The 18,105-nt window shown below is 45.6% G+C and overlaps 1 protein-coding gene across 7 annotated transcripts in view; it reads right to left on the reverse strand.

Moving 5' to 3' along the window:
* Rai14 (retinoic acid induced 14) overlaps nt 1–10,010 on the reverse strand; it is a 151,922-nt gene extending 141,912 nt beyond the window's left edge. For 2 of the 7 annotated variants that reach the window (XM_021183351.2, XM_021183345.2), the window contains exons 1-2: nt 9,910–10,010; nt 8,868–8,980 (exon numbers count right to left, since the gene is read on the reverse strand). The gene's annotated coding sequence lies outside the window, so the exon portion shown is untranslated. Of the gene's footprint in view, nt 1–2,155; nt 2,427–2,803; nt 2,822–3,330; nt 3,574–4,001; nt 4,055–8,867; nt 8,981–9,909 lie in introns of those variants that run through there. The other 5 variants (XM_021183346.2, XM_029469636.1, XM_021183348.2 and 2 more) reach the window with 5 other exon arrangements.
* Between the last annotated feature and the right edge of the window lie 8,095 nt (nt 10,011–18,105).

Genomic DNA, 18,105 nt, shown 5'->3' on the forward strand with positions numbered 1-18,105 from the left:
GAACAGCAAAGGCCAAGAGCTGGAGGCCAGGATGAGCCTCAAAGCCTGAGGGAAGAAGACGGAAGCCAATAGGTCCGGAAGCCTAACTCTTCTCTGAGGAGCTGGGTACCATATTAGGGACAAGTTATGTCATTAACACGGCCACATTTTCATAGAGCAGAGACCTGCCTCCATGCGTGCGTAATTGACACCCTTGGGCCTAAAAACGGAAGAAATGAGCAAGAGGATAGTGAGCAATCCCAGGTCAGGTAACCAGAAAGGTTTTAGCAGATGTATCGCAAGCTCAGCACCACAATGCTTTAAAACAAAGAAAACCCAGCCAAGTTCATCTAAATGTTTGCTATTTAAAACTGATCCCTTTCTTACCTAACAGATGGCTGTTAGGTGACAGATGACAGGACCCTAATCCTCACTGAGAAATGAATGAAATAGCCAAAGTGGCCTTCGGAGATCTCACTATCCCAGCAACTGGCTTCGAGAACCTGTGAACATGGAAACTTGTCTCTCCCGGGGTATGCACTGCTACACCTCGGCATACTACAGTCAAATAAATAAATAAATAAATAAATAAATAAATAAAGGTGGTGGGCTCTCCCTCAGCTAAAAGGGTGCCTTTAACAATTAAGCCCTGGAAACCAGTTTTCACTTGTCAAGGGAATGGGCACACTGTATTATTTACCTAAGAGAATGGCCTGCAGTAGCTAAGTGTGAGTAGAGACCTACATGGACCTCAAACAAAATTACTAGAGAAGCAAGTTGTATGGTGCCATGAATGTAAAACTAGGTTCATAAATGCTCAATCTTCGTAGACCCACAGAGAAGGACCCAACACGCTTGGGAGCTATGCATGTACTAACTGGACATCTGTGCTTACTCAGGGCTAAAAGAAGAGAAGAAAAGGCAGATAACGTATTTGTTTTTATCTGAGGGAGGGAATAGGAAGAGAATTTATAAGCAACTTTTAAAACTATACAGTGGAAAGATGAATGCCTTACTATGCTCAATTTTCATTTATCGTTGAAATATTTCACATGTATTTCTAGTTTGGAAAACAAGCTGGTTAGGAAAAGAAGAAAGGGGAAGACAAGGCTTGCCTATATCCTGTTTACCCCAAGGCCCACATGGCTTTAACTTCAAATCTCGGTTTCTCTACCCGTAAAGTTGGGTGGCACTGGGGTGGGAGTTAACATGGCTGCGACATCCAAGTTAGCATACCACAGGCCCTGCGTTTGACAGCCAGTAACAGGAAAAAGGAACAAAGCGGCCATGTTGCCCAGCAGGGAAAGAATCTTTCTGCCAAGCCTGAAGACCTGAGTTCAGTTCCCCAAACCCACGTCATAGGAGAGAACTAACTTGACAAGTTGTCCTCCGATCTCCACAAGCATGTAGTGATGCTCACATGAAAACATACAGACAGACATCCATACACACACATACATACATGTACGTACAACTGCACATACATCCATTTCTCTCTCTCTCTCTCTCTCTCTCTCTCTCTCTCTCTCTCTCTCTCACACACACACACACACACACACAGCAAACAAAAACAAGGGAGGTGGTGTCTGTACCTTCTGCTTACACGCGTTAAGAAGTGGAAGTCTGGAGACAGTAAACGTTAGGGGCCACTATATTACTTTTTCACCGAATCCCCAGTGACTGGGGAGTCCCTTCTTAATCAGTTTTACTATGACAGTACAAAGATCTTTGAACTGGGCTATGTATGAGCTCCTACACTGCCCTTTAAAGTCATAAAAACACATCTAAGGATGCTAATGTAAATAATACAATAAATTCATTCACAAAGCATCTCTGAAGTTGGAGATAAAACTGACAGCCCAGCACAGGATGTCTCTCCCAGTACTTATTCAACAAGAATTGGATTTCTTCTGATAAAATTGGCTGTCTTTTAAGCCTAAGGGAGAAAAGACTCCCATAGTAAGTTATCATTAACAGTTAAAAATTAAACCTATCAGTCAAAAACAAAACAAAACGACTCACTTTCTCACGTGTAAGCAAGGGCCCAGCACTGGTGGGACAAAGCGAAGTCCAACCTCCCTGGGATTCATAGGCTTTTTTCCAATTCACTTTAAACCCAGAGGAGATGCAAATTCTCGCTAAAAGTGCAAACGTTAGATCCTCTAAAGGGACAAACCTTGTTCTTCTCTAGGCCAGCCTTCACAACCTTGAGATCTCATACCCCAGACAATTAGCAGACTTCTAGTCCCAGGCAGATCTGCGCTATTCTTCCTAAAGCTGATAGCATTCAAATCACCAGAGTTCAGAATGAAGGGAAGGAGCAGGTACGAAGTGAGTGGCCTTGCATCTGCATACTTGGTAACGACGACATAAAGTTGAGCTGAGCTGGGCTCCTTAGAAAAGAAAGCCTGGCTTTATATATAAAGCTCAGGCCTCTGTGAGGTCACCCCTGCCTCTTTAAGTCACAGTGGGCTCCATCTGCTTTAATCTCCCCATCTGTTGCCTTTCCATACTTAACCCCCCTCCACAAAAGGAGATACGAAATCCAAAATGAAAAACTACTGGAAACTGCAGAACCTAAACTGGCGACACAAACCGGCCCAAGACAGTTGGCGAGAGTTGAAAGAAGGACGGATGCTCGCCCTCCCGCACGGGTCGCAAAGGATGCCGACCTAAGCCCAGCAGCTTGGAATGTGCCCCAACTCCAGCATCCTCCTCCCTGCCCTCTTAGGAGCTGTAGTGGGGGGAAATGACAAGGAGAGTTGGGGGTAAGGGGCAGTGGCAGGCCCAGGGTGGTCTCGCCTGCGCCCTCCGGACAGCTCACCAGCTCCCTTGAGTCCGTAAAGGAACAATAGCGGATTGTGGATCTCCACAGCCACCCGGCGTCTCTCGCTCCCACCTCCCGTCTCCGGCTTTTCCAAGTTCAGTCAAGGGGCGGGTCGAGCCAGGGAGCAAGGACTGGGGCACCGGACCCGGGGCAGGGCACGCAAGTGGGACGGGCTGCCCCGTGGGCGCAGCCACAGCGTCCTCTCGGGTCCGGTCATTCATTCCCACCCGCGCTCCCTCCGCAGACACCCCGCGCCACTGCCCCGCACCAGACCGCCAGAGGAGGCGAACCCCCTTCCCAAACTCGGACGCACCTCTCTTTCTGCCAGATCCCCACTATCCTCCCGTTCCTCCTCCCCACCTCCAACTGTCTTCCGTGGTCAGTGAGCGGCCAAAGCTCTGTCCAGACCAAAACTCCCGCCCGGCTCCTCCCGGCGCCCGGAGCTCTGCGCAGCCCCAGACACAAAGGCGGGGACCGAGCCCAGAGCCCGCACCCCAGCCTCGCCGCTCGGCGCCGCCACTCACCCCATCCAAGCGGCGGCTTCAGCTCCCGGCCCCGCTGGCCGTCCCGCCCGCCGCTTCCCCAGGAAAGCGCGGCTGCCGGGCTCGCTTCCTGCTCGGCTTCCTGCGCTGGGTCCCTCCTCCTCCTCCTCCTCCTTCTCCTCCTCCTCCCGACGCGGGGTCAGTGGGCGCTCAGCTCCCGGGCTCTGCCGGCAGGGCGGGGGCAACGGCAGCACCACCACGTGGCCGCCGGGCGCCGGCCCCCGACCTGGATCCCGTGGGCTCCAGGAGGGAGTTGCTAGCCACTCCCACCCCGCGCGGCCCCAAATTCCCGGAGTCAGGTGACCTGGCCCCGGAGCTGCTCCCGGGACCTGCGGGAGGTGCTCTGCGACTGCCCACGCCCCGGCCCGCGGCGCGTCCCGGACGTCCACGCTCGCTTTTCTGCGGATCGTGGGAATCCTTCTGCATGGGTCTTTCTCACACCTTAACTTGAAGTTAGTGAGATCCGCGGTATGCGGGTTCCACCGCTGGGGTAGGATAAGGGCCCGGAAAAAGTACTTGTTTCTGGTCAGTTTCCAAAGTTATCTGTAGTCTTAGGAAAAGCAGAGTCACCGACCCAAGCCCCCTCTGAACCAGACTGAAATCGGTTCCATTTCCAGTGTGAACGAAAAGAAAGTAAACCAGAATGTACTCACATTTTCTGGGCTAAACCAGTTGGTTGGAGCGACTGTTTCCTAACACTCCTCAGGTGTAAGACAAAACTTAGTTGTGCTCTGCCTGATCAGGGGTTGGGAGACTATCTACAGCCTGGACTGACCGGCTAGATAAGGGCAGGAGCGCCCTCAGCGGGGTGTCTTGAGTTTGGAAGTCCTGAGATCCGGTAAAGCTTCCCTCCCCCAGACCACCAGGACCGGACCTCTGAACCGAATCGACCCTTCCATTCATTCTGAGGGTTTGAAATCTCACTATTATTCCCCTAATTTAAACGGGGGTTTTTAGTCCCACTAGCCAGCTAGATCGTAAAAAGTTTGACTCACCAAAGCTCCATGGGACTCCTGGTTGGTGTTGTGTCTTTCGCACAGAGAGGTTTCTAGAGTAAGCAGTGAAGTGAGATTCACCCTAACAGCAATCAGTGTACAGTATCTTGACTTTGTGTGTTACCATCGGATCGCGTGTTTTTTTTTTTTTTAACCCCACCCCTTCACTCCTTTCCCTAAGAGAACACCTTGCCTTAGCTTTCACAAGCGAACTTGCCAACTAGAAAACAAAAGCTTCATCTTTAGCTCAATAGTCTTTGCTTCCTAAGTACTGTACATCAAAAAGATTCCCTGGGGTGGGGTGGGGGCAAGGGAGTGGGGAGCCAATTCAAAGCAAGATACACGCTTTTACACATGTGATGTGGAACTAAAAACCACACTAAAAGAAACAACTGACGGCACCCTGTGTAGTGCGGGCCATTTCTTCTAACCAGGTTTTGATCTTGGGTTCTTTAATCAGTTACCCACAGAGTATTTAAGTACCTTCTACCGATCCTCCAGCTTGAGGAGAGGTAACCACCTGTGGATCTGCTTCTTGTTGAATCAGAGGCAGCTGGGAGGGTGGTACAGCCTGTCAAAGGCTCCTTTGGAAATGCCAGTGTGTGCATATTGTTTAGGAAACCGATAACAAACTGTAGTTAGACTATTAAACAAGTGTCTCTCTAACCAGCCTTTTATTCACCCAAGTCCTCACCTCTGCTTCTCTTTCCTGGTCACCTGAAAAGACCCCTTTCTCATGCTGCCCTGTTCCCATAGGTGCCTTGTGTGCTACCCTCATTAGTTTATAACTCAGCCCCCATCAGCAAGTTTGATGTGTGTGAGGCACTGTGTGGAGGGGAGACTGTGCCAAAACCGTTTGCAGATTCAATCTTTTCAAACTCAAAACTGACACCCAGTGTGCTCTAGAGTCTTCACCTTCCTTAGACAACCCTCAGAATGCCTCCTCCTGCACAGAAATCGGTTTGGGGTTAAGTAATGTCTTCTCATTGTTTTGTTTTTGTTTTGCCCATGAGTTTTAGAAATGCTAACCGAGCTCAGGTTTTGAACATGTCCGGGACTGTACATTGGCTGCCAGAATGAAGTGAGTAACTGCTATCTAACGTCTGTTAAAAGCTGATGGGATAAACAGGTGGTTACATGGTAGGTATAACTTTTTTGTAACCCATTTTTATTAAGGGTTTAATCCTCCTCTAGCCCACCACCCAGGAGAGGTAGTGGAAGAGAAAGGTTATTAGGATACGGGGAGAGTGGACCTGTTTAGCAATAGTTTTGGGGGGGCAAGTTCAATCTTCTAGGGCAGCAGTTCAGTCCCGTAGCAAACACCAAATATGACTCAGCAGCTGTAGACCAGTCCTCTAGGCAGGCAGACACCGGGCATAAACCACCAGCTACAGTCCAGTTCTTTTAGTAAGAAGACACCAGACAGCTGTATCTCAATCCTGAGGAACCTGCCGGGCTCACCAACCTGCTGCAGAAACCACAGCTGTTGCAGGAACCTCACAAGCAGTTCTTGGGAAGTTTCACTCCATGGTGGCGTTATCACAAGTTGAGCTCAACAACACCATGTAAGGCAAACCAATATATGTGTGTTGTTAGCAAAGAATAATGAAGTGGAGCAAAGCCAACCAATGCTCAGTGCTGTCTCCCACTGTCTGTGGGGTCATATTTATACTTCTTTATCAAGCATCCTTTTGTGTGTTTGCTCTCTCAAAACATCCTTTCACCTGTGTCCACTTTAGCTAAAGATTCCTTCATGTGTTTGCCCCAGCAAAACACCATCTAACTGACTTTCCAAAGTACCCTTAAGTTTCCACTTCATTGCATTCCTTGCCTGCATGCCTTACCCCCAGAAAGGTAAGCGTTGCACAATATATACTGCATATATGATGAATAATAAGAGCAAAGAGGCCAGGTGATCAGATCCGATTTTTTTTTTTTTTTTGCTTTGAACTTGAAGTGTTTTAGCCTCTTCTGGTCTCCCTTTCCTAATCAGTGAAAGAACATCAGAATATCCAACTCCATGACCTCTCAGAAAAAGCACACTAAAACCAAAATATTTGGTGTGGGGACAGTGCTGCGGTTTGGATCTGAAGTGTCCACTGTGTGTTCAAGGCATGATCCCCAGGACTGTGCTATTGGAAAATGATGAAACTTTTAGTAGGAACAGGGAGACTTTTCAGTCCCAAGACATGTGCCCTTGAAGGGGTCTGTGACACTCGAGTAGCTTTTTATCTTTGCTCCTGGCCATGGGGCAAACAGCTTGATGGTGCCATGAATACTGGCCACCATGCAGTGCTTGACACAAGTCTAAGAGCAAGCGTCATGGCCGATGGATCATGGAGTGCAGCCTCCGCAACAGTGAACTAAAATAAGGCTTTCAGCCAGGAGTGATGGGTAGCACGTGCCAATAATCTCAGCTCCTGGCAGGAGAATCAGGAGTACAAAGTCATCTTTATCCTCATGGTGAATTCAAGGCCAGATCAGGCTACAGGAGACTTCATCTCGAATGTCCAAATTAATTAATTAAAGCTTATCTTTTTATAGTCTGATTATCTCTAGTATTGTGTTACAGTGATGGGAAGCAGACTCAGCACATAGCCCCCTCTCTGTCTAGTCAAAAGCAGCCAGGCTGAGAGAACCATGGAGCTCTGAGGCCAGTACCCAGAGAAGAAGCAGAAGACACAATACAAGCAGAAGACAGGGAGAGAATATTCTACACGTATATACACAGGCTCAAGTATTCATTAAAAACATAAAAGCATTCTTTTGCTATCTCCCAGTAGAAAGCCATGAACACAGGGAAAACATTCATAAAATAACTTTAGGTTGTAAAATGAAGCAAGTCCGTGGTGGAAAAGCAGCTTCAAAACACAACTGGTGTGTGGGTTTCCATTTATCAGAAAGCCAGCAGTCGAGCTATTAAAGGTAGGTCATTCCACTTTGCTTCTCAGCAAAGTTGAGCAACTGCTCGGGAGAGGGGCTACAGAAAGCCCTGCCTGGCACCCTGCTTGCAGAAGGCAGCAGGGGGACTGAGCACATTATGTGCCCTTGCACTACAGACTTCCCGAGGAGCCCTTATGGCACTGCAAGTGCAGACCCTCAGTGCTGTCCTGTTCCATTTGGTGGACAGATGCCACAGGTCTACTGGGTACCTGATCTTTGGTCTGCTATAAATGCAAAGTATGCCCTATTGCCTGTGGCAGCAGGAAGAAAAAAAAATGAAGGCCTCCCTAATGCTTTCTGTATTGACTATGAATAGAAATTTTAGTATTTTCTATGCCAACATGATTTTACCTGTTTCTTGGTTAAAAACAATATAGTTCCTAGAACTGGTTATTTAGCTAAAGTGATAGACGGCTTACCTAGAGCAGTCACAGTGTCCTGGCTTCAGTCTCCAGCACCATATACCAACAGGGATGGTTAGTAGAAAATTAAAAGATTATTGTTCAACTTATATTTCTATTTGGTGGCATTGCTTTAACGGCTGAGGTTATCATAGAGCACCCTTTAGCCCCCATGACATTGTCAAGCTCTTGACATATGTGATACATCAAACTGATGCTATCTAAGTGATATACATACACCAGCTAGTGACCATGTACAATCTATATACAGTTACCAATGTTAGAATCCAGTTGCAAATTCCAGGCAGGTCTGAATAAAGGACAAAAAGCAAAAACTGGCAAACTCATGGAAGTGTTAGGTCAGTCAATCCTTATGTCCGTTTGATGGATCAGAAGGACCTGGGGCACAGAGAGTAAGTAATTTGCCCAAAGTCATCATGTTGTTGGTGTTACAATTCAGCTTAGGACAGTCTGGCTCCAGAGCCTCCCTCCTTAACTGTTGTGCGCTCTGATCAGCATGAGAGCTGACATGGGTTTTCTAACTTGGGCATTATGCCATCCTATAGTTAGAGGATGCCCTACAGAAAGCCCTGCCTGGCGCCCTGCTTGCAGAAGGCAGCAGGGGAAACTGAGCACCTTGTGTGCCCTTGGCACTGCAGACTTCCCAAGAAGCTCCTGTAACTCTGGTTAGGGTGGGAGTGCAGATGTCCAGTGCTGTCCTGTTCCATGTGGTGGTGAGGTGAAACAGATACAGAAATCTGCCCAAATCCAGAGCTACAAACAGTAGAGTTAAGAATCCAAAGCATGGTCACCCAAGCCTAGAATGGCCCGTTTAGCCATTATTCTATTGGGCATCAGGCCAGCTCTACTAACAAGTGACGATTGATCGATTGATCGATCGATCTCCTCACTCTTTTCAGCTCTGCAGAGGACTGATAATGGGAAGAGAAACCCCAACTGGCATCACCCTGGGGTTCAAGCAGCCAAAGGCATGAAAAGTTTGACCTTGGTCTTTTATTTCTTAGACCAGTTTAGGCTAATCCCTACGGGTATGCTGCTGCCAAGTTGGTTCTTTTACTGTGCTCATCAGAAGTGCCAGAAAAATACAAGCCCCCCCCCCATTTAGCCCTTGGAAGAAGATGTTCTAAAGGGTTCACAAACATCAAGATGTAGCTCTTACCAAGCTCCAGCATCAGAAGGAGTGCTTCAGCGTCTAAGTCCGTATATACACACGGCTTTTCATGCTTCCTCTGCCAGGGAGGTCACAATCTGAGGCACCCTTTAAAGCCACTTCTGGGAGAAAAGAAAGAGAAAAAAAATTTAACCACTGAACATCTAGTGAGCTGTTTCCTAAGGAGGCATCAACAAACTCCTACCTGCCCCCGGTAAGATACCAGTGCTGACCAAAGTAACAGCATCCAAGCCCAGCTCATTGGACTAATGAATTTATTGGACTTACAGTAGTAGCATGGGTAACCCCAAAGCACCTGCATCACCCCCAAATCACAGCTCAGCTCAAGTGATAACCTTCTGAGATTTGCATAGATGGAATCCCACTTCAATTAACCTTTCATCTCTGTACGAACGAGCACCTTCTGAGACCCTTTGGCCATTGGGGCAGGACTCCATGCACCGCGAGATGAAGGGCACAGAGGGAGGAAGTAGCTGAGGAGGAGGTGAGGGTCTACTGAGTCCCTCCCAATCCCTTCGAATATCAGGAGATCTGATCTTGTAAGGGTTTCTTTGTCGGTTGGTTGATTGGTTGGTTTGTTATTGTTGTTGTTGTTCCTCTAATTTAGATGATAAGAGAAGGCTGGAGGGATGGATGGCTCAGTGGGTAAGAACATTTGAAATGAAAGCAGGGCCTTTCATCCCAGCCCTCGGGAGGCAGAGGCAGGCGGATTTCTGAGTTCGAGGCCAGCCTGGNCTACAAAGTGAGTTACAGGACAGCAAGGGCTATACAGAGAAACCCTGTCTCGAAAAACCAAAAAACTAAAAAAAAAAAAAAAAAAAAAAAAAAAAAAAAAAAAAAAAAAGAAATGCAAGCAGGAAGGCTGGAGTATATCCCCAGGACACACATACAAACCTAGGCTTCCCATTCAGTGGGAGGGCTTAAGGCAATGAGGTAGAGAGTGACAGATAGACAAGGATACCCAGAATCTTGCACTGACCTCTACATACACACACACAGAGAGAGAGAGAGAGGTTGATGTCTGTTATACCTGAGGTGTCCCACAACAGTGTGTCAGGCCCATCATATCCTTGGATGCTGTGTAAAAGGGCCTGGCGTGGGATGTGACATTATCTAACATGCTCTCTTAGATCATCACTTAGTGTCTCTGACACTAAGCCTTGCAAACACACTGAGCTGAGGTAACAAAGGTAGGGTGGGTCCTGCTCTGGGGCCAACATTCCGAGTTCTTGCCCTGGAAGAGGTGATGGTAAGGCCCGCTCCCTCCTGTTTCTGCTGTACGCGTGTTTTCTGTTGGAGTGCTTAACCTGAGCTTTGAGAATCTCAGACTCTCCATTCGAGATATATCAAGTTCTGCTTGGAAGTATTTTACTTTGTACTCCTTCAGTGCATCCATAGTAAATCTGAGGTCTGTTTTGACTGATAAGCTTTTGTTTGGTTATTGGTTTAGTTTTGATCTGCCAATGGTGTGTGTTTTCAAACACTGTAAGGCTTTTGACATTTATCACTTTCCCATTTTTTTTTTTTTTTGTCTAAAGTCCTCAGTAACGTCACGAGATGGGCTGCTTGTGGTTGTCAAAACTGATCTTCCTGCTGTGGATGAACACGTACGGCGGATTGTTATGGCTTAGGGCGCTTGACTGCACCACTGTGAAAATATTCAGCAGAATTCCACAAGCTCTTTGTTTGCCTTGCCTTAGTGGAAATTCCTCCAGCTATCCAAACACGCACCTGGGGGAGGTAGTTTTTTTTTTTCCCTCCACATTTCAGGAAGGGGTTTCTTCTAAGTAAAAATGTTTCCTTACCTCTCTTCTAAGTTCTCAGACAAGACTTCTGGTTTGAGTTGAAGATGACTGTGAACGTGTTCTGGTTGGAAAGGGAGGTGGAGTTGGAGGAGCCAGAGAGGTCTGTAGCAAATGTTCCTCCAACAGAGCTAAACTGGGAAAAGGAAAGCCAATGGAAACCAACAAAGAAGGAAGCAGGAAGCAAGGCTCCCCCAGATTCCTAGAAGCCCAGGAACACAAAAGCCAGGAAGATGAATTGTCTTTTACAGTAGTAAAGCTGTATATAGGAACGGGAAAGATTCTATCGTGAAAGATCCGGGCAGCCACTGGTCACCCAGAGGGGAGTATGTACCTTGAGTTTCGTAACACGGAATGGAAGTTTGGAGGCCCCTTGAAAAGAACCAAAAAACAAAGGAAGCTGGGCGTGAAGAAGGCTGGGAAACCTCTCACCCAGAGACCCAGGGCTCAGGGACAGAGAAAGGGAGGTAGAGTGCCAAGTGGATCTCATATTTGCTCTGTGGGCTTCTGGGAAGTGTTTGAAAACATTCTATTTAAACTGTGCATCTTAAGAGGGCTCTCCACTTACATCTCACTCAATGTGCTCATATTAGCAAATAGAAATTATGGGAACATTCCAAGTGCTCCCCGCCTTCCTGGTCCTCCCTCCCTGACCCCGATACTCTGTCCTGCCTGGAGTCTGGGCGAATGTTTGTTTCTGAGGGATGGAAACTGATTAAAAACTAGAAGGCTGCTTGGGAGAAATTTTATAATAGCATGTGTGAGGTGAGTTCCATGGAAGGCTAGGGAGAGCAGGAAGGCCCCGTGCAGCCAGGGCTCCATGCAGGCCGTCTGAAGAACGAGGCTCCTCTTCCAACCCAGAGCTGCTGTCTTAATTGTGGTGGAATTGCTCTTCATATTCCCTTAGCTTTTTAACACTAAACAAAGATGAGAAATTGAGAAATTAACATTTGTTTTTATTTCCTTTTTTTTTCCCCCTGAGACAGGGTTTCTCTGTGTAGCCCTGGATGCCCTGGAACTCACTCTGTAGATCAGGCTGGCCTCGAACTCAGAAGTCTACCTGCCTCTGCCTCCCAAGTGCTGGGACTAAAGGCGTGCGCCACCACTGCCCGGCTTGAACATTTGTTTTCAAGCACACAAGGCTGATGTGCTCAGGTAGTACGTTTAATACTAGATTGGTGGCGTATATATCAAAAGGGATGTTAAATTGCTCAATCTTTCCTGGCTGTTCATTTTGGACAGTCAACAGTTCATGCCATGGAAAGCAGGAGCTCTCTGCCTGGCACAGAATAAAAGCAAAAATAATACCTTTATCAATAATGTGGAGAAGGCTCTGAGGGCCGTAAAAGCTAGGGGAAAGGGTGGAACCTAGAGAATGTCTGTCATTCATAGGCTGTGGCTTATAGGATGCTATTCACTAGAGCTCATAAATAAACTTTATCCACTATGATGTAAATTATAAATTAAACATAGACAAGGAAATAGGAGATATTTGTGGTCCTCCAGAAACACCCATCCCACTTGGAGGGATAGAATGGAGATAACTGTAGTGCGGAAGAGTAGAATACCTTATCCTAGTGGGTGTCTTTGGAATTCTTCCAGTTGGTTATTATTCAGATAACCTAACCTACAGACTGCTCCAAATGCAGCCATTGTTCCAAGCGGCTGGTCTTTCATAAGGAGTATACATTTAAAATGGAAATCTGCATTGCTGAGTAGATAACCGGTGGATACTGGTCCCCTGTTGGCATCTTCCTTTGAGCCCTAAGAAAAACCTTTCCAGGGAAAGAAGGGACGTGAGCTCTGACACCCGGCCCAGACAGCTGTGACCTCCCAATGCCCTGTGGCTATTCCCTGGGACACTCATCTGCACTGTAAGCAAGCAGGTGACTAAATGTCAAACTTCTTGCTGGGTAGAAAGAGGCCATAAAAGAAGGCAGCTAGTGACTTTATGTTGCGCTCTTGTTCTTCAGTGGCATTCTATGGCTTTGCCAAGGTGTATTGCCTGGCCAGCTGTGCCCTGGAAATGTGAATATCCTATTCTACAGAAACCCTACAGCACTGTGCAGTGTGAGCAAACTCTCATTCTTCAGTGCACACAGCTTCCAAGCTAATTGTCACATCCAAAGGAAACTTCAGTTCCCCAGACTCCAAAACCAGTCCAGAGAAATATCCAGAAATGAGCTCAAACTGGACCCCAGGAGGATTTCTGGTACTTAGATAAAAGCAAGTGTTCCTCTGGGACTTCAGAAGCCAGCTCCTCTCTGCCGAAGGGAATCATTTGCCTTACCTCTTGCAAAAGGGACGTATGACTCCCCAGTTAACATATAGCTTTGGAGCCTGTTTTAGTCAGTGTTCTATTGCTGTGCAGAGACACTATGACCATGACAACTCTTGTAAAAGAAAGCAAATAATTGGGGCTTGGAGACAGTCTCAGAGGTTTAGTTTGTTATCATGGTGGGGGAGCATGACAACATTCAGGCAGACATTGGTGCTGGAGAAGGTGGAGAAGTAGTGGAGAGTTCTACAACTGGATCGGCAGACAGCAGGAAGAGAGGGGGAGGAGAGGGAGGGGAAGGAGAGGCAGGGGGGGAGAGGGAGAAGGAGGAGAGGGAGGAGGGGGAGAGGGAGAGGAGAGGGGGAGAGGTGGAGGGGGAGGGAGAGAAGGGGAGGGAGAGAAGAGAAAGGAGAGAAGGGGAGGGAGAGAAGGAGAGGGAGGAGAGGGGGGAAGAGGGGGAGGGAGAGAGAGAAAGTGCCACATCAAAGCCCACTCCCACTGACATACTTCCTCCAACAAGGCCACACCTCCTCCAAAAGGCCACACCTCCTAGTCCTAAGTAGGGCCACTCCCTGATGACTAAGCATTCAAACATGTGAGCAGATGCATCCATTCTTATTCAACCATCACAACACTTATCAGCATAGCAAGGTCCCTGCTGGCCTTCAGGCTCCTTCAGTCCCTACTCAAAAGTACTTCAGAAGCCCCAATGGGAGTCTCCTGCCCCTTCTCTTCCCCTCACCCCAGCTATTTACCCTTCTTATAGCTTAGTTATCCTCACTAGCCTCTGTTCTCACTATGCCCTCTCTATTCTCTCTCTGCTGCTGATCTCCCCTCTGTCACAGAGAGCTCTGGCCATTTCTAGTCTGCTGGCCATGTCTAGTATGTTTCTCTTTCTCTATGCTCTGGCCTCTTCCAGATGCCTCTGGCTGTTCTCTTTCATAACTACAATAAATACCTCAACGATACAACGAAACAGTCTTGTTGACAGTGTCCTTACTGTACCTCTTGTGCACACATCTGGTGCTAAAAACCCCTCACATACATTAGTGGGTGACAGAAGCTCATCTGTGCCCTAATCAGTGGCTTATAATTCAACACCAATGGCTGTAATACAAAGGGGCTTGTTTCCTTCACATTGAAAAAAGTTACTCGCATTGGATCAGTGGCTCCAGGTTGTTAGAGCTGCAATTGTGTGATTCTTTTGATGGTGGCCTCATCCTTACAAGATGTCTTGTCTGTCTGCAGCATTAATAAGTTTTCCAAGCAGAAAGAAGGGAATAGACAATCAGCATGCCCTGTAAAGATGGGGTTTCAAATGTTTTTATTAAAATACATTAATTATATATGTGGCTTTGGTATCATATTTTCAAATATATACATAATGTATTCTAATTATATTCACTCTTGCCACCCGCTCTTGTCCTCCCACACTTCAGGAGATTTTTTTTTTTTTTTAATTCTACCCAATTCATACCTAGTATTACAAACCTGGTCAAAAGCCCAGGGGCCCAAAGCTGGCCAGATCATAGGCTCTAAGGCTTCTTTTTTGCAGTTGGCAGCAGTCCATACATACTAGACTCATAACTAGTCATAGTGCCGATAACAAGGGTCTGTTGAGCGCTCAGCTGTAGATGAAACGTTGATGTCAACTTCACATTGCAGAAGAGAGGGCACCCAGAATACAAAAGCTGTAGGATGGGAAAGAGTGTTGTGAAATGTGGTCTTCTGGACGTTGTAATGATAAACTCACAGCATTTGTGACTACCAGTGTAAGACATGTGTGAGATGAAGCCACTCACCTCCATCATGAGTCAGGGAAGGAGTGAAAAGGTCCCACCCCCTGATGAGGAGCTATTCACAGCTGCTGGCTGCTGGAGGGGGAGCCATTTTTTCCTTAGGTTTTCCATGCTCATGGAGGTTGCACTAATTGGATCGACTCAGTGGATTATTGAAGAAAAGAGTGGAGGTGCTGGAGAGATGGCTTTGTACTGAAGGGCTTTGTTTGCTCTTTCAGAGGATCTGTGTTCAACTTCAAGTACCCTCATGTTAGCTCACAACCTTCCTTACCTCCAGTTCCAAGAGCAGTACATGCCTGGGGTGCACAGAGATACAAGCAGACAAGACATCCATACATATAAGGACATGAAAGTGGGAGGAGCACCAGTTGGGGAGGATTGTAGGAATTGAGAAGTGGGGTGAACATAATCAAAAGATGACTATAATGCAGCTTTCTTGTATATATGTATGAAATTGTCAAAGAATGAATTAAAATAAAATTTAAAGTAACGGTAATTAAAATCTAAATGATCTTTTAAGAAGAAAGTTGGTGGTGGTGGGGGGGGGGCTTTGCCTGTTATCTTTTGTTGGGTGAACAGTGCCATGGGAACACACCTCTGAAAGGAGAAAAAGGGAGATAAAACGTTTTAACTTTGGACAATCACACACCGTAGAAAGCTGCGAGACTGGACATTGGCTTTATCTGTTACTGGAAAATGATGGATTCCAGGGCTCATCATCCCCAAATATGACAGCCTGGAATGAGGAGTATTTTAAATTAAAGGCATGTGGCGAGCAAGAGCAGGGGATGTTGCAAGGGAATTTCCTCTGAAGTCTCCTGTCTTCTGTACCCCCCAAAATAATGGCCATTTTCCCCAAATGTCGGTGAGTTCAACACGTGCCAGAGGAGGAAGCATTGAGGCCTGTTGGCACTTCTAGATAGACCTATGGCCCACCAGTGTCCTTTATTCTGGCTCCACAGAGAATCATTAACAATCCATTATCTGGCTCATACAGTCCAGTGGACTTTGTCCCAGGCTGTTTTTGTTTTCAACAAGCCCACTGAGTTCCCCTAAAAACTCATTTCCCATTCCACTGACATATCTCATTCTCTGCCTTCCTTATGTGAAGAAAGTATATAAAATTCTAAAAAAATAATTGGTTCACAAGTCATCACACTCATGTAATTTTCATAATTGGCTTATGATTTCTCCCTTTTTACAAGTTTATAAATTTGTATTTCCCTTTTATGAATGCTTTTTGTCATCAAATCTTAAGTGAGATTCATCAGGTTAAGATATGGCACCAGAGAGACATCAGACCCTGAAATGTAGGCAGCCTAAGGGCATCCGCTGATCTTGGGAGCTTCATTCTCTACAAAGGAGTAAACCCAGGGTATCAAACATTCACATTCTCAAACAAATTTGGGATAGAAAAAAAAATCCTCCTCTGCCAAATGAACTCAAGGGAGAAATGTGGTTTTCTTGGGTACCGGTCAAAGGAATGAAAAACATAAACAAAAATGAGAAGCTTCTGAGAGTTTATAATTCTAAACTTGACCTCGGGAGAATCTAGTGCAAATACTTTTGTGGTCTGGGAAGCCTTGGGTAGAGAAAATATTTTATAAAAAATGAATGTTATTCAAACTCTACCAAAGCCTCTAGCATATGAAGGGATAACTCCCTCAGCTAGGCTTTCTGGGATTGTGATCTTTAAGAAAAATCTTACAGAAACAATCAGCATGAAATTATAAGGGCATGAGAAGACAAACGACCCTAAATGGTGGGGGGAAGAATTAGAATTTGGGCACAGTGTCATCTAGTAATATGCAATGTAAAATGCATATCTTTAAAATCTTTGTGAGCTGTTAAACTGAAAAACTTAAGAAACACAAACAAGAGACCATCAAGAATAAAGAAGTATTTTTAAAAGAACTAAACTTAAATTCTTTAGATGTTGAATATAGTAATTGAAATTTAAAACACAATAGATAGATTAAACAGCAGCTGTGTCATAGATTGTAAGGAAATTAATGATCTGAACATATTCCCCAAACTTCATGTACTGGAAACTTAAATCCTAAAGCAACATTCAAGCATAATGGAAGGCGCCATCCTCTTAAGTGGACCACAATATTGCTATGAAAAAGTTATACAGAAGTGAAGTCTACCTCTCCTGTCATGGGAAGTTTATGCCCTTCAGGTCCTTTGTCTTCTGTCATCTGAACACATGACATAGATGGCCTTCTTCTAGTGCTAGTCACCTTGATTGTGAATTTCCCAGTGTCCAACACTATTAGAATTAAAATCCATGTGTCTTAGGGCTTTACTGCTATGAACAGACACCATGACCAAGGCAACTCTTATAAAGACACCATTTAATTGGGGATGGCTTACAGATTCAGAGGTTCAATCCATTATCATCAAGGGACGTGGCAGCATCCAGGCAGGTAGGCATGATGCTGGAGACAGATCTGAGAGTTCTACATCTTGTTCTAAAGGGAACTAGGAGGAGACTGGCTTCCTCAGGCGCTAGGAGGAAACGCTCAAAGCCCACACCCACAGTGACACACTTTCTCCAACAAACCTGAACCTATTCCAACAAGGCTACACCTCCAAATAGTGCCACTCCCTGGGACAAGCATATTCAAACCAGCACACCATGCTAATCACTCACCCCTGGTTCTGTTATAGCACACAGCACAAGGACAGTGAGTAAATTAGAAGTAAAGGCTTCAGAACTGTTGCATAATGCTCTATGCAGAGATGACCATATGGAAACTATGAAATGGAGGTTAAATTACATAAAAAATGTTCGTAATACTTGTAATTGGAATTCTAGAAAAGAAAGTAAAGGCAATGTTCAGTGTAATGATGAAAAACATGGATACTGGAAATTGGAAAGAACATGATTTCTCAGATTGATAGAGAAATACATCAGAAATAAAGCAAAAATAAATGACTAGCTATGTGTCTTCTCAAGAAGAATAAGAGCATCTAGAATCTAAAGATATCTTTCATATTATTGAAAGAAAATAATTCACCCTAGAATTGTATATCCTGCTAAACTACCATATAAGATTAAGAGCAAATTAAAGACATTTTCAGAAGAATATAGGATGATATTACCATGCATCTTACCTTCAGAAGAACCTTTATACCCGTCTCCACTACACAGACTTTCACAATTAAAAACATTACAGATCGTGCTGAACCACTATTGTATGGTATTATTAAGAAGCATTAGTAAGGAACCATTATTAAACATTTTCATATTTGTTAGGTCTCTAGAAAGAAAAAGTTGACACTATATACTTACCTCTATACTCTAGTCATTCTTTTTGCTTCCTCTTCTCTTCTCTTCTCTT

The sequence above is a fragment of the Mus caroli genome, chromosome 15 (genome assembly GCF_900094665.2).
Source record: "Mus caroli chromosome 15, CAROLI_EIJ_v1.1, whole genome shotgun sequence".
NCBI classification, from domain to species: domain Eukaryota; kingdom Metazoa; phylum Chordata; class Mammalia; order Rodentia; family Muridae; genus Mus; species Mus caroli.